Source organism: Dendropsophus ebraccatus, chromosome 10 (genome assembly GCF_027789765.1).
Source record: "Dendropsophus ebraccatus isolate aDenEbr1 chromosome 10, aDenEbr1.pat, whole genome shotgun sequence".
In the NCBI taxonomy this organism is placed as follows: domain Eukaryota; kingdom Metazoa; phylum Chordata; class Amphibia; order Anura; family Hylidae; genus Dendropsophus; species Dendropsophus ebraccatus.
Window position 1 is genome coordinate 106,090,838 of NC_091463.1, and position 12,563 is coordinate 106,103,400.

Genomic DNA, 12,563 nt, shown 5'->3' on the forward strand with positions numbered 1-12,563 from the left:
CAGGCATCCTCTAGGTCAGTCTGGTGAGGCCCAGGCATCCTCTAGGTCAGTCTGGTGAGGCCCAGGCATCCTCTAGGTCAGTCTGGTGAGGCCCAGGCATCCTCTTGGTCAGTCTGGTGAGGCCCAGGCACCCTCTTGGTCAGTCTGGTGAGGCCCAGGCATCCTCTTGGTCAGTGTGGTGAGGTCCAGGCATCCTCTTGGTCAGAGTCTGGTGAGGCCCAGGCATCCTCTTGGTCAGTCTGGTGAGGCCCAGGCAGCCTCTTGGTCAGTCTGGTGAGGCCCAGGCATCCTCTTGGTCAGTCTGGTGAGGCCCAGGCATCCTCTTGGTCAGTCTGGTGAAGCCCAGGCAGCCTCTTGGTCAGTCTGGTGAGGCCCAGGCATCCTCTAGGTCAGTCTGGTGAGGCCCAGGCATCCTCTAGGTCAGTCTGGTGAGGCCCAGGCATCCTCTTGGTCAGTCTGGTGAGGCCCAGGCACCCTCTTGGTCAGTCTGGTGAGGCCCAGGCATCCTCTTGGTCAGTGTGGTGAGGTCCAGGCATCCTCTTGGTCAGAGTCTGGTGAGGCCCAGGCATCCTCTTGGTCAGTCTGGTGAGGCCCAGGCATCCTCTAGGTCAGTCTGGTGAGGCCCAGGCATCCTCTTGGTCAGAGTCTGGTGAGGCCCAGGCATCCTCTTGGTCAGTCTGGTGAGGCCCAGGCAACCTCTTGGTCAGCGTGGTGAAGCCCAGGCAGCCTCTTGGTCAGTCTGGTGAGGCCCAGGCATCCTCTAGGTCAGTCTGGTGAGGCCCAGGCAGCCTCTAGGTCAGTCTGGTGAGGCCCAGGCATCCTCTAGGTCAGTCTGGTGAGGCCCAGGCAGCCTCTTGGTCAGTCTGGTGAGGCCCAGGCATCCTCTAGGTCAGTCTGGTGAGGCCCAGGCATCCTCTAGGTCAGTCTGGTGAGGCCCAGGCATCCTCTAGGTCAGTCTGGTGAGGCCCAGGCATCCTCTTGGTCAGTCTGGTGAGGCCCAGGCACCCTCTTGGTCAGTCTGGTGAGGCCCAGGCATCCTCTTGGTCAGTGTGGTGAGGTCCAGGCATCCTCTTGGTCAGAGTCTGGTGAGGCCCAGGCATCCTCTTGGTCAGTCTGGTGAGGCCCAGGCAGCCTCTTGGTCAGTCTGGTGAGGCCCAGGCATCCTCTTGGTCAGTCTGGTGAGGCCCAGGCATCCTCTTGGTCAGTCTGGTGAAGCCCAGGCAGCCTCTTGGTCAGTCTGGTGAGGCCCAGGCATCCTCTAGGTCAGTCTGGTGAGGCCCAGGCATCCTCTAGGTCAGTCTGGTGAGGCCCCAGGCATCCTCTTGGGTCAGTCTGGTGAGGCCCAGGCACCCTCTTGGTCAGTCTGGTGAGGCCCAGGCAGCCTCTTGGTCAGTGTGGTGAGGTCCAGGCATCCTCTTGGTCAGAGTCTGGTGAGGCCCAGGCATCCTCTTGGTCAGTCTGGTGAGGCCCAGGCATCCTCTAGGTCAGTCTGGTGAGGCCCAGGCATCCTCTTGGTCAGAGTCTGGTGAGGCCCAGGCATCCTCTTGGTCAGTCTGGTGAGGCCCAGGCAACCTCTTGGTCAGCGTGGTGAAGCCCAGGCAGCCTCTTGGTCAGTCTGGTGAGGCCCAGGCATCCTCTAGGTCAGTCTGGTGAGGCCCAGGCAGCCTCTAGGTCAGTCTGGTGAGGCCCAGGCATCCTCTAGGTCAGTCTGGTGAGGCCCAGGCATCCTCTTGGTCAGTCTGGTGAGGCCCAGCATCCTCTGGGTCAGTCTGGTGAGGCCCCGGCATCCTCTTGGTCAGTCTGGTGAGGCCCAGGCACCCTCTTGGTCAGTCTGGTGAGGCCCAGGCATCCTCTTGGTCAGCGTGGTGAAGCCCAGGCAGCCTCTTGGTCAGTCTGGTGAGGCCCAGGCATCCTCTAGGTCAGTCTGGTGAGGCCCAGGCATCCTCTAGGTCAGTCTGGTGAGGCCCAGGCATCCTCTAGGTCAGTCTGGTGAGGCCCAGGCATCCTCTTGGTCAGTATGGTGAGGCCCAGGCATCCTCTAGGTCAGTCTGGTGAGGCCCAGGCATCCTCTAGGTCAGTGTGGTGAGGCCCAGGCACCCTCTTGGTCAGTCTGGTGAGGCCCTGGCACCCTCTTGGTCAGTTGGGTGAGGCCCAGGCATCCTCTTGGTCAGTGTGGTGAAGCCCAGGCATCCTCTTGGTCAGTGGGGTGAGGCCCAGGCATCCTCTTGGTCAGTGGGGTGAGGCCCAGGCATCCTCTTGGTCAGTCGGTTGAGACCCAGGCATCTCTTGGTCAGTTGGGTAAGGCCCAGGCATTGCATTGGTCAGTTGGGTGAGGCCCAGGCATCCTCTTGGTCAGTCTGGTGAGGCCCAGGCATCCTCTTGGTCAGTCTGGTGAGGCCCAGGCACCCTCTTGGTCAGTTGGGTAAGGCCCAGGCATTGCATTGGTCAGTTGGGTGAGGCCCAGGCATCCTCTTGGTCAGTCTGGTGAGGCCCAGGCATCCTCTTGGTCAGTCTGGTGAGGCCCAGGCACCCTCTTGGTCAGTCTGGTGAGGCTCAGGCATCCTCTTGGTCAGTCTGGTGAGGCCCTGGCACCCTCTTGGTCAGTCTGGTGAGGCCCAGGCATCCTCTTGGTCAGTCTGGTGAGGCTCAGGCACCCTCTTGGTCAGTCTGGTGAGGCTCAGGCATCCTCTTGGTCAGTCTGGTGAGGCCCAGCATCCTCTTGGTCAGTTGGGTGAGGCCCTGGCATCCTCTTGGTAAGTGTGGTGAAGCCCAGGCAGCCTCTTGGTCAGTTGGGTGAGGCCCAGGCATTGCGTTGGTCTGTTGGGTGAGGCCCAGGCATTGCGTTGGTCTGTTGGGTGAGGCCCAGGCATTGCGTTGGTCTGTTGGGTGAGGCCCTGGCACCCTCTTGGTCAGTCTGGTGAGGCCCAGCATCCTCTTGGTCAGTTGGGTGAGGCCCTGGCATCCTCTTGGTAAGTGTGGTGAAGCCCAGGCAGCCTCTTGGTCAGTCTGGTGAGGCCCAGGCATTGCGTTGGTCTGTTGGGTGAGGCCCAGGCATTGCGTTGGTCTGTTGGGTGAGGCCCAGTAGAAAAAGTTTGAGAAGTGCTGCACTAGATAATGTATTACAGCACAGATCATGTGATGTAATGCATTATATACATGAGAAAGTAAAAGTAAAAAAAAAACACCACACACATAAAAAAGATAAATAAGTAAAATAAATAAACTAGATTTGCATTTCCAGTGAAATACATAGTGCTTGAAAAGACAGTGACTTCCTTTTAAAAGAACCTTTAACCCTAGGTCCCATCCCTTTAACCCTTAGACGACCCAGGGCGTATAGTTACGCCATGGAAGTCTGTCCCCAGACGACCTAGGGCAAAACTGTACGCCCTGGGTGTTTCTCCCGCTATGAAGCGTGCTCCGGAGCGGAGCGCGCTTCATAGCAGGTGGGGGCCGGCTGCAATTAGCAGCCGGGACCTCACTGGTAATGACACGCTGCAGCGATCGCGCTGTCGCGTGTCATTAACTCCTTAAACGCCGCGATCGCGGTGCAACCGTGGCGTTTAAGTGTAAGTGACAGGGGGAGTCCACTGTCACTTACCGATCGGGACCCCCGAAGTGTGACTGCGGGGGTCCCGATCGGTAAAACAGACTGCCGGAGGTCTCTCACCTGCCTCCGTGCGGTCCGATCGGCGATCTGCTACACTGAGCCTGCACAGGCAGGCTCAATGAGCAGAGCGCCGATAAAACACTGATCAATGCTATGCCTATGGCATAGCATTCATCAGTGTAGAAATCTAACTAATCTATGTACAAGTCCCCCAAAGGGACTTCAAATGTGTAAAAAAAAAAAAAGTTCAAAACACTATTACACTACCCCAAAACCCCTCCCCCAATAAAAGTCTAAATCACCCCCCTTTCCCATTATATAAATAAAACATATAAAAATGAATAAATAGATAAACATATAATATACCGTAGCGTGCGTAATTGTCCGATCTATTAAAAATATACAAGCGTCATTGCGAACGGCGTAACACGAAAGAGGGAAAAAGTGCGCAGATTACCGATTGTATGTTACATTATATATTTAAAAAAATCTATTAAAAGTGATCAAAACGTCCGATCTTCACAAATATGGTATTAATAAAAACTAGAGATCATGGCGGAAAAAAATGACACCCCATACAGGCCCCGTAGGTGAAAAAATAAAACCGTTATAAGCGTCACAATAGGCCCATTTTATTAATATTTAATTGCCAAAAAAGGATTTCATAAAAAAAATCTATAACATTAGAGAATCTGTGTAACCTGCATATGGTTGTGTTCAGACTGACCTATAGAGTAATAGTATCATGTCTCTGTTACCATATAGTGCATTACGTAGACACAGGAACCCCCCAAACGTTACCATATTGCATTCTTTTTATATCTTCATAAATAATATATTTGGGGGGTTCCATCATACATAATATATTTGGGGTTCCATCATACATAATATATTTGGGGTTCCATCATAAATAATATATTTGGGGTTCCATCATAAATAATATATTTGGGGTTCCGTCATACATAATATAGTTGGGGTTCCATCATACATAATATATTTGGGGTTCCATCATACATAATATATTTGGGGTTCCATCATACATAATATATTTGGGGTTCCATCATACATAATATATTTGCGGTTCCATCATACATGATATATTTGGGGTTCCATCATAAATAATATATTTGGGGTTCCATCATAAATAATATATTTGGGGTTCCATCATAAATAATATATTTGGGGTTCCATCATACATAATATATTTGGGGTTCCATCATACATAATATATTTGGGGTTCCATCATACATAATATATTTGCGGTTCCATCATACATGATATATTTGGGGTTCCATCATAAATAATATATTTGGGGTTCCATCATAAATAATATATTTGGGGTTCCATCATACATAATATATTTGGGGTTCCATCATACATAATATATTTGGGGTTCCATCATAAATAATATATTTGGGGTTCCATCATACATAATATAGTTGGGGTTCCATCATAAATAATATATTTGGGGTTCCATCATAAATAATATATTTGGGGTTCCATCATAAATAATATATTTGGGGTTCCATCATACATAATATATTTGGGGTTCCATCATACATAATATATTTGGGGTTCCATCATACATAATATATTTGGGATTCCATCATACATGTTATGGTAAAATGAATGACGCCATTACACAGTACACCTATTCCTGTAACAAATAAGCCCTTACATGACCTGTAGATAGAAAACTGAGAGTGCTGGAGCTCTTAGAAGGGGAGGAGGGAAAAACGAAAACACTAAGATCAAAATTTGCGTGGTCCACTGGTCATTTTGGGCCTGGTCCTCAAAGGGTTAAGAGCGACTTGGGTCGCGTCCCTTTAAGAGCAACTTGGGTCGCGTCCCTTTAAGAGCAACTTGGGTCGCGTCCCTTTAAGAGCAACTTGGGTCGCATCCCTTTAAGAGCAACTTGGGTCGCATCCCTTTAACAGCGACTTGGGTCCCGTCCCTTTAAGAGTGACATGAGTCCCGTCCCTTTAAGAACGACATGGGTCCTTTTAAGAGGGACTTGGGTCCCGTCCCTTTAAGAGCGACTTGGGTCCGGTCCCTTTAAGAGCGACATGGGTCCTTTTAAGAGGGACTTGGGTCCCGTCCCTTTAAGAGTGACTTGGGTCCTGTCCCTTTAAGAACGACATGGGTCCTTTTAAGAGGGACTTGGGTCCCGTCCCTTTAAGAGTGACATGAGTCCCGTCCCTTTAAGAACGACATGGGTCCTTTTAAGAGGGACTTGGGTCCCGTCCCTTTAAGAGCGACTTGGGTCCTGTCCCTTTAAGAGCGACATGGGTCCTTTTAAGAGGGACTTGGGTCCCGTCCCTTTAAGAGCGACTTGGGTCCTGTCCCTTTAAGAGTGACATGGGTCCCGTCCCTTTAAGAGCGACATGGGTTCGTCCCTTTAAGAGCGACCTGGGTCCCTTAAAGAGCGACATGAGTCCCTTAAAGAGCGACATGGGTCCCGTACCTTTTGGAGCGACTTGGGTCCCTTAAAGAGCAACATGGGTCCCTTTAAGAGTGGCTCTGCTACTTATAATGGTAAAGATCATTGCTCGGTTATAGAGATGAGCGAACCTGGAGCATGCTCGAGTCGATCCGAGCCCGAACTTTCGGTATTTGATTAGCGGTGGCTGTTGAACTTGGATAAAGCCCTAAGGCTATGTGGAAATCATGGATATAGTCATTGGCTGTATCCATGTTTTCCAGACAACCTTTCCAGCAACTGATCAAATGCCGATCGTTCAGGTTCGGATGGACTCGAACCCGAACCCGGTTCGCTCATCTCTACTTGGTTACCATGACAATCTTACTCATGTCAGTGAGACAAAATCATTAAGGACCTTGCATATATTACATGTTCTATTGGCCAATAGTGGACATGTGACTGTGTGGATGTTGTGAGGCAGTGACTGACAAGACCTTAGAATTTCTATTGGCTGCTATTTGCATATGTGCTGTGATTGGCTGTTAGCGTTTACAGTGCGGCCATTATTTCCAATGGGCCATTATTTTCTATGGGAAATTAGGGCTCTTTAACGCCTTGCCTCCGCAGGACGTACCTGCATGTCGTGCGGGGAGGTGGGGAGGTTCAGAGAGGGGACGGGCCGTGGCTACTTAGTGCAGCACGGGACCGCGGCTATTAGCGGGTGCAGCCGATCGCCCGCGCCCGCTAATTTGGCCAGTTAGATGCAGCTGTCAAACAAGACAGCTGCCTCTAACTGTCTTGTGTCCCCCTCTCCCTGGTGTCTAGTTGCTGGATCTCCCCCCTGTGATGCGATCGCTACAGATCCGGTGTACTGAGCCTGCCGGAATGACACTGATCCCGGCTCGGCAATCTATTTAGATGGTCTGCTGGAGACCATTATAATAGAGCACCGATCTGATGGATCATTGCTCTATTACAGGGGTGGGGAACCTTTTCCATGTCGAGGGCCGGTCGGGCATTAATAAAATCATTCGAGGGCCGCATACCGTGCGCGGCAGTTAGTAGCGGGGGTTTGCAGCACCCGGGGCAAGGCAAAGTATTGTTCCCCCAGTGCCCCTGCTATTGTAGTTAACCCCCAGCCATGTCCCTGGTAGCCTAGTTAACCCCCCCAGCCATGTCCCTGGTAGCCTAGTTAACCCCCATCAGGCCTGTCCCTGGTAGCCTAGTTAACCCCCATCAGGCATGTCCCTGGTAGCCTAGTTAACCCCCATCAGGCATGTCCCTGGTAGCCTAGTTAACCCCCATCAGGCATGTCCCTGGTGGCCTAGTTAACCCCCATCAGTCTTGTCCCTGGTAGCCTAGTTAACCCCCATCAGTCTTGTCCCTGGTAGCCTAGTTAACCCCCATCAGGCATGTCCCTGGTGGCCTAGTTAACCCCCATCAGGCCTGTCCCTGGTAGCCTAGTTAACCCCCATCAGGCATGTCCCTGGTAGCCTAGTTAACCCCCATCAGGCATGTCCCTGGTAGCCTAGTTAACCCCCATCAGGCATGTCCCTGGTGGCCTAGTTAACCCCCATCAGTCTTGTCCCTGGTAGCCTAGTTAACCCCCATCAGGCATGTCCCTGGTGGACTAGTTAACCCCCATCAGTCTTGTCCCTGGTAGCCTAGTTACCCCCCATCAGGCATGTCCCTGGTAGCCTAGTTAACCCCCATCAGGCATGTCCCTGGTAGCCTAGTTAACCCCCATCAGGCATGTCCCTGGTGGCCTAGTTAACCCCCATCAGGCCTGTCCCTGGTAGCCTAGTTAACCCCCATCAGGCCTGTCCCTGGTAGCCTAGTTAACCCCCATCAGGCCTGTCCCTGGTAGCCTAGTTAACCCCCATCAGGCCTGTCCCTGGTGGCCTAGTTAACCCCCATCAGGCATGTCCCTGGTGGCCTAGTTAACCCCCATCAGGCCTGTCCCTGGTAGCCTAGTTAACCCCCATCAGGCCTGTCCCTGGTAGCCTAGTTAACCCCCATCAGGCATGTCCCTGGTGGCCTAGTTAACCCCCATCAGGCCTGTCCCTGGTAGCCTAGTTAACCCCCAACAGTCATGTCCCTGGTAGCCTAGTTAACCCCCAACAGTCATGTCCCTGGTGGACTAGTTAACCCCCATCAGTCATGTCCCTGGTAGCCTAGTTAACCCCCATCAGGCATGTCCCTGGTAGCCTAGTTAACCCCCATCAGGCCTGTCCCTGGTAGCCTAGTTAACCCCCAACAGTCATGTCCCTGGTAGCCTAGTTAACCCCCAACAGTCATGTCCCTGGTGGACCAGTTAACCCCCAACAGTCATGTCCCTGGTGGACCAGTAAACACCCAACAGTCATGTCCCTGGTGGACCAGTTAACCCCCAACAGTCTTGTCCCTAGTAGCCTAGTTAAAACCCCCCCCCCCATCACTCATGTCCCTGGTGGACTAGTTAACCCCCATCAGTCATGTCCCTGGTAGCCTATTTAACCCCCAAATAAAAAAAAAATTAACATCCCACTCACCTTACCTTCGCCCAGGTCCTCTTCTCTCCCAGGTCCTCTGTGCCGGTCTTCTCCTGCAGGCGGCGCGCGATGAAATGACGTCATCGCGCGGCCCGCAGGAGACTGAAGACACGCGCCGCTCTGGAGGAGGAAGGAGCCGACACAGACAGCACGGCAGCTGTCACAGACACCGGAGGATGCTGTGTGCGCCGGCTCCTTCCTTCCTCCAGAGCAGCGCGTGTCACAGGGGAGCTGCGGGCCGCGGGCCGCATCGGGAGGTCTCAGGGGCCGGATGCGGCCCGCGGGCCGGAGGTTCCCCACCCCTGCTCTATTATATACACAGCATTGATCTCAATGGGAGATCAGTGCTGTGTATATAGGAGCCCCCAGGGGGCATCAGTGCTGTGTATATAGGAGGCCCCCAGGGGGATCAGTGCTGTGTATATAGGGGATCAGTGCTGTGTATATAGGAGACCCCAGGGGGATCAGTGCTGTGTATATAGGGGGATCAGTGCTGTGTATATAGGAGACCCCCAGGGGGGTCAGTGCTGTGTATATATGGGATCAGTGCTGTGTATATAGGAGACCCCAAGGGGATCAGTGCTGTGTATATAGGAGCCCCCAGGGGGATCAGTGCTGTGTATATAGGAGACCCCAGGGGGATCAGTGCTGTGTATATAGGAGGCCCCAGGGGGATCAGTGCTGTGTATATAGGAGCCCCCAGGGGGGATCAGTGCTGTGTATATAGGAGGCCCCCAGGGGGATCAGTGCTGTGTATATAGGAGCCCCCAGAGGGATCAGTGCTGTGTATATAGGAGCCCCCAGGGGATCAGTGCTGTGTATATAGGAGCCCCCAGGGGGGGTCAGTGCTGTGTATATAGGAGCCCCCAGAGGGATCAGTGCTGTGTATATAGGAACCCCCAGAGGGATCAGTGCTGTGTATATAGGAGCCCCCAGGGGGGATCAGTGCTGTGTATATAGGAGGCCCCCAGGGGGATCAGTGCTGTGTATATAGGAGCCCCCAGAGGGATCAGTGCTGTGTATATAGGAGCCCCCAGGGGATCAGTGCTGTGTATATAGGAGTCCCCAGGGGGATCAGTGCTGTGTATATAGGAGACCCCCAGGGGGATCAGTGCTGTGTATATAGGAGGCCCCTAGGGGGATCAGTGCTGTGTATATAGGAGCCCCCAGGGGGATCAGTGCTGTGTATATAGTAGGGCTGGGCGATATTGGCCTAAATCAATATCGCGGTTTATCGCACATGTAGTTGCGGTAAAGATAATTGGACGATAAATATGACATGCCCCTTTGCAAGCCACACCCACTTAAGGTAAAAAAATGGAACTCAGCAGAGTTATACAGCTACATACACACAGGAGGGGGACAGATCTCTATATATACACCAGGGGTGGGGAACCTTTTCCATGTCGAGGGCCAGTCGGGCATTAATAAAATCATTCGAGGGCCGCATACCGTGCGCGGCAGTTAGTAGCGGGGGTTTGCAGCACCCGGGGCAAGGCAAAGTATTGTTCCCCTAGTGCCCCTGCTATTGTAGTTAACCCCCAGCCATGTCCCTGGTAGCCTAGTTAACCCCCATCAGGCATGTCCCTGGTAGCCTAGTTAACCCCCATCAGGCATGTCCCTGGTAGCCTAGTTAACCCCCATCAGTCATGTCCCTGGTGGACTAGTTAACCCCCATCAGTCATGTCTCTGGTAGCCTAGTTAACCCGCATCAGTCTTGTCCCTGGTGGACTAGTTAACCCCCATCAGGCATGTCCCTGGTAGCCTAGTTAACCCCCATCAGGCATGTCCCTGGGAGCCTAGTTAACCCCCATCAGGCATGTCCCTGGTAGCCTAGTTAACCCCCCATCAGTCATGTCCCTGGTGGACTAGTTAACCCCCATCAGTCATGTCTCTGGTAGCCTAGTTAACCCGCATCAGTCTTGTCCCTGGTGGACTAGTTAACCCCCATCAGGCATGTCCCTGGTAGCCTAGTTAACCCCCATCAGGCATGTCCCTGGTAGCCTAGTTAACCCCCATCAGGCATGTCCCTGGTAGCCTAGTTAACCCCCATCAGTCATGTCCCTGGTGGACTAGTTAACCCCCATCAGTCATGTCTCTGGTAGCCTAGTTAACCCGCATCAGTCTTCGTGTCCCTGGTGGACTAGTTAACCCCCATCAGGCATGTCCCTGGTAGCCTAGTTAACCCCCATCAGGCATGTCCCTGGTAGCCTAGTTAACCCCATCAGGCATGTCCCTGGTAGCCTAGTTAACCCCCCATCAGGCCTGTCCCTGGTAGCCTAGTTAACCCCCAACAGTCATGTCCCTGGTAGCCTATTTAACCCCCAAATAAAAAAAAAATTAACATCCCACTCACCTTACCTCCGCCCAGGTCCTCTTCTCTCCCAGGTCCTCTGTGCCGGTCTTCTCCTGCAGGCGGCGCGCGATGAAATGACGTCATCGCGCGGCCCGCAGGAGACTGAAGACACGCGCCGCTCTGGAGGAGGAAGGAGCCGACACAGACAGCACGGCAGCTGTCACAGACACCGGAGGATGCTGTGTGCGCCGGCTCCTTCCTTCCTCCAGAGCAGCGCGTGTCACAGGGGAGCTGCGGGCCGCGGGCCGCATCGGGAGGTCTCAGGGGCCGGATGCGGCCCGCGGGCCGGAGGTTCCCCACCCCTGATCTATAGACTATGATTATGTATGTGAGTGCAGGGGCTTTAACTATACAGGATCCCCCCCCCCCCCCGCTCTGATAGTATATTATCTATAGACTATGATTATGTATGTGAGTGCAGGGGCTGTAACTATACAGGATCCCCCCCCCCCAGCTCTGATAGTATATTATCTATAGACTATGATTATGTATGTGAGTGCAGGGGCTGTAACTATACAGGGATCCCCCCCCCGCGCTCTGATAGTATATTATCTATAGACTATGATTATGTATGTGAGTGCAGGGGCTGTAACTATACGGGGATCCCCCCCCCCCCCAGCTCTGATAGTATATTATCTATAGACTATGATTATGTATGTGAGTGCAGGGGCTGTAACTATACGGGGTCCCCCCCCCAGCTCTGATAGTATATTATCTATAGACTATGATTATGTATGTGAGTGCAGGGGGCTGTAACTATAGCAGGATCCCCCCCCCCCCCAGCTCTGATAGTATATTATCTATAGACTATGATTATGTATGTGAGTGCAGGGGCTGTAACTATAGCAGGATCCCCCCCCCCCCCCCCCCGCTCTGATAGTATATTATCTATAGACTATGATTATGTATGTGAGTGCAGGGGCTGTACTATACAGGATCCCCCCCCCCCCCCGCTCTGATAGTATATTATCTATAGACTATGATTATGTATGTGAGTGCAGGGGCTGTAACTATACAGGATCCCCCCCCCCCCAGCTCTGATAGTATATTATCTATAGACTATGATTATGTATGTGAGTGCAGGGGCTGTAACTATACAGGATCCCCCGCCCCCCCCCCCCCCGCTCTGTATAGTATATTATCTATAGACTATGATTATTAGGTGATGCAGGGGCTGTAACTATACGGGGTCCCCCCCCCCCAGCTCTGATAGTATAGTTATCTATAGACTATAGATTATGTATGTGAGTGCAGGGGCTGTAACTATAACGGGGTCCCCCCCCAGCTCTGATAGTATATTATCTAGTAGACTATGATTATGTATGTGAGTGCAGGGCTGTAACATATAGCGGGGTCCCCCCCCCCCCCCCCCCCCCCCCCCCCCCCGCTCTGATAGTATATTATCTATAGACTATGATTATGTATGTGAGTGCAGGGGCTGTAACTATACAGGATCCCCCCGCCCCCCCCCCCCCCCCCCGCTCTGATAGTATATTATCTATAGACTATGATTATGTATGTGAGTGCAGGGGCTGTAACTATACGGGGTCCCCCCCCCCCAGCTCTGATAGTATATTATCTATAGACTATGATTATGTATGTGAGTGCAGGGGCTGTAACTATACGGGGTCCCCCCCCAGCTCT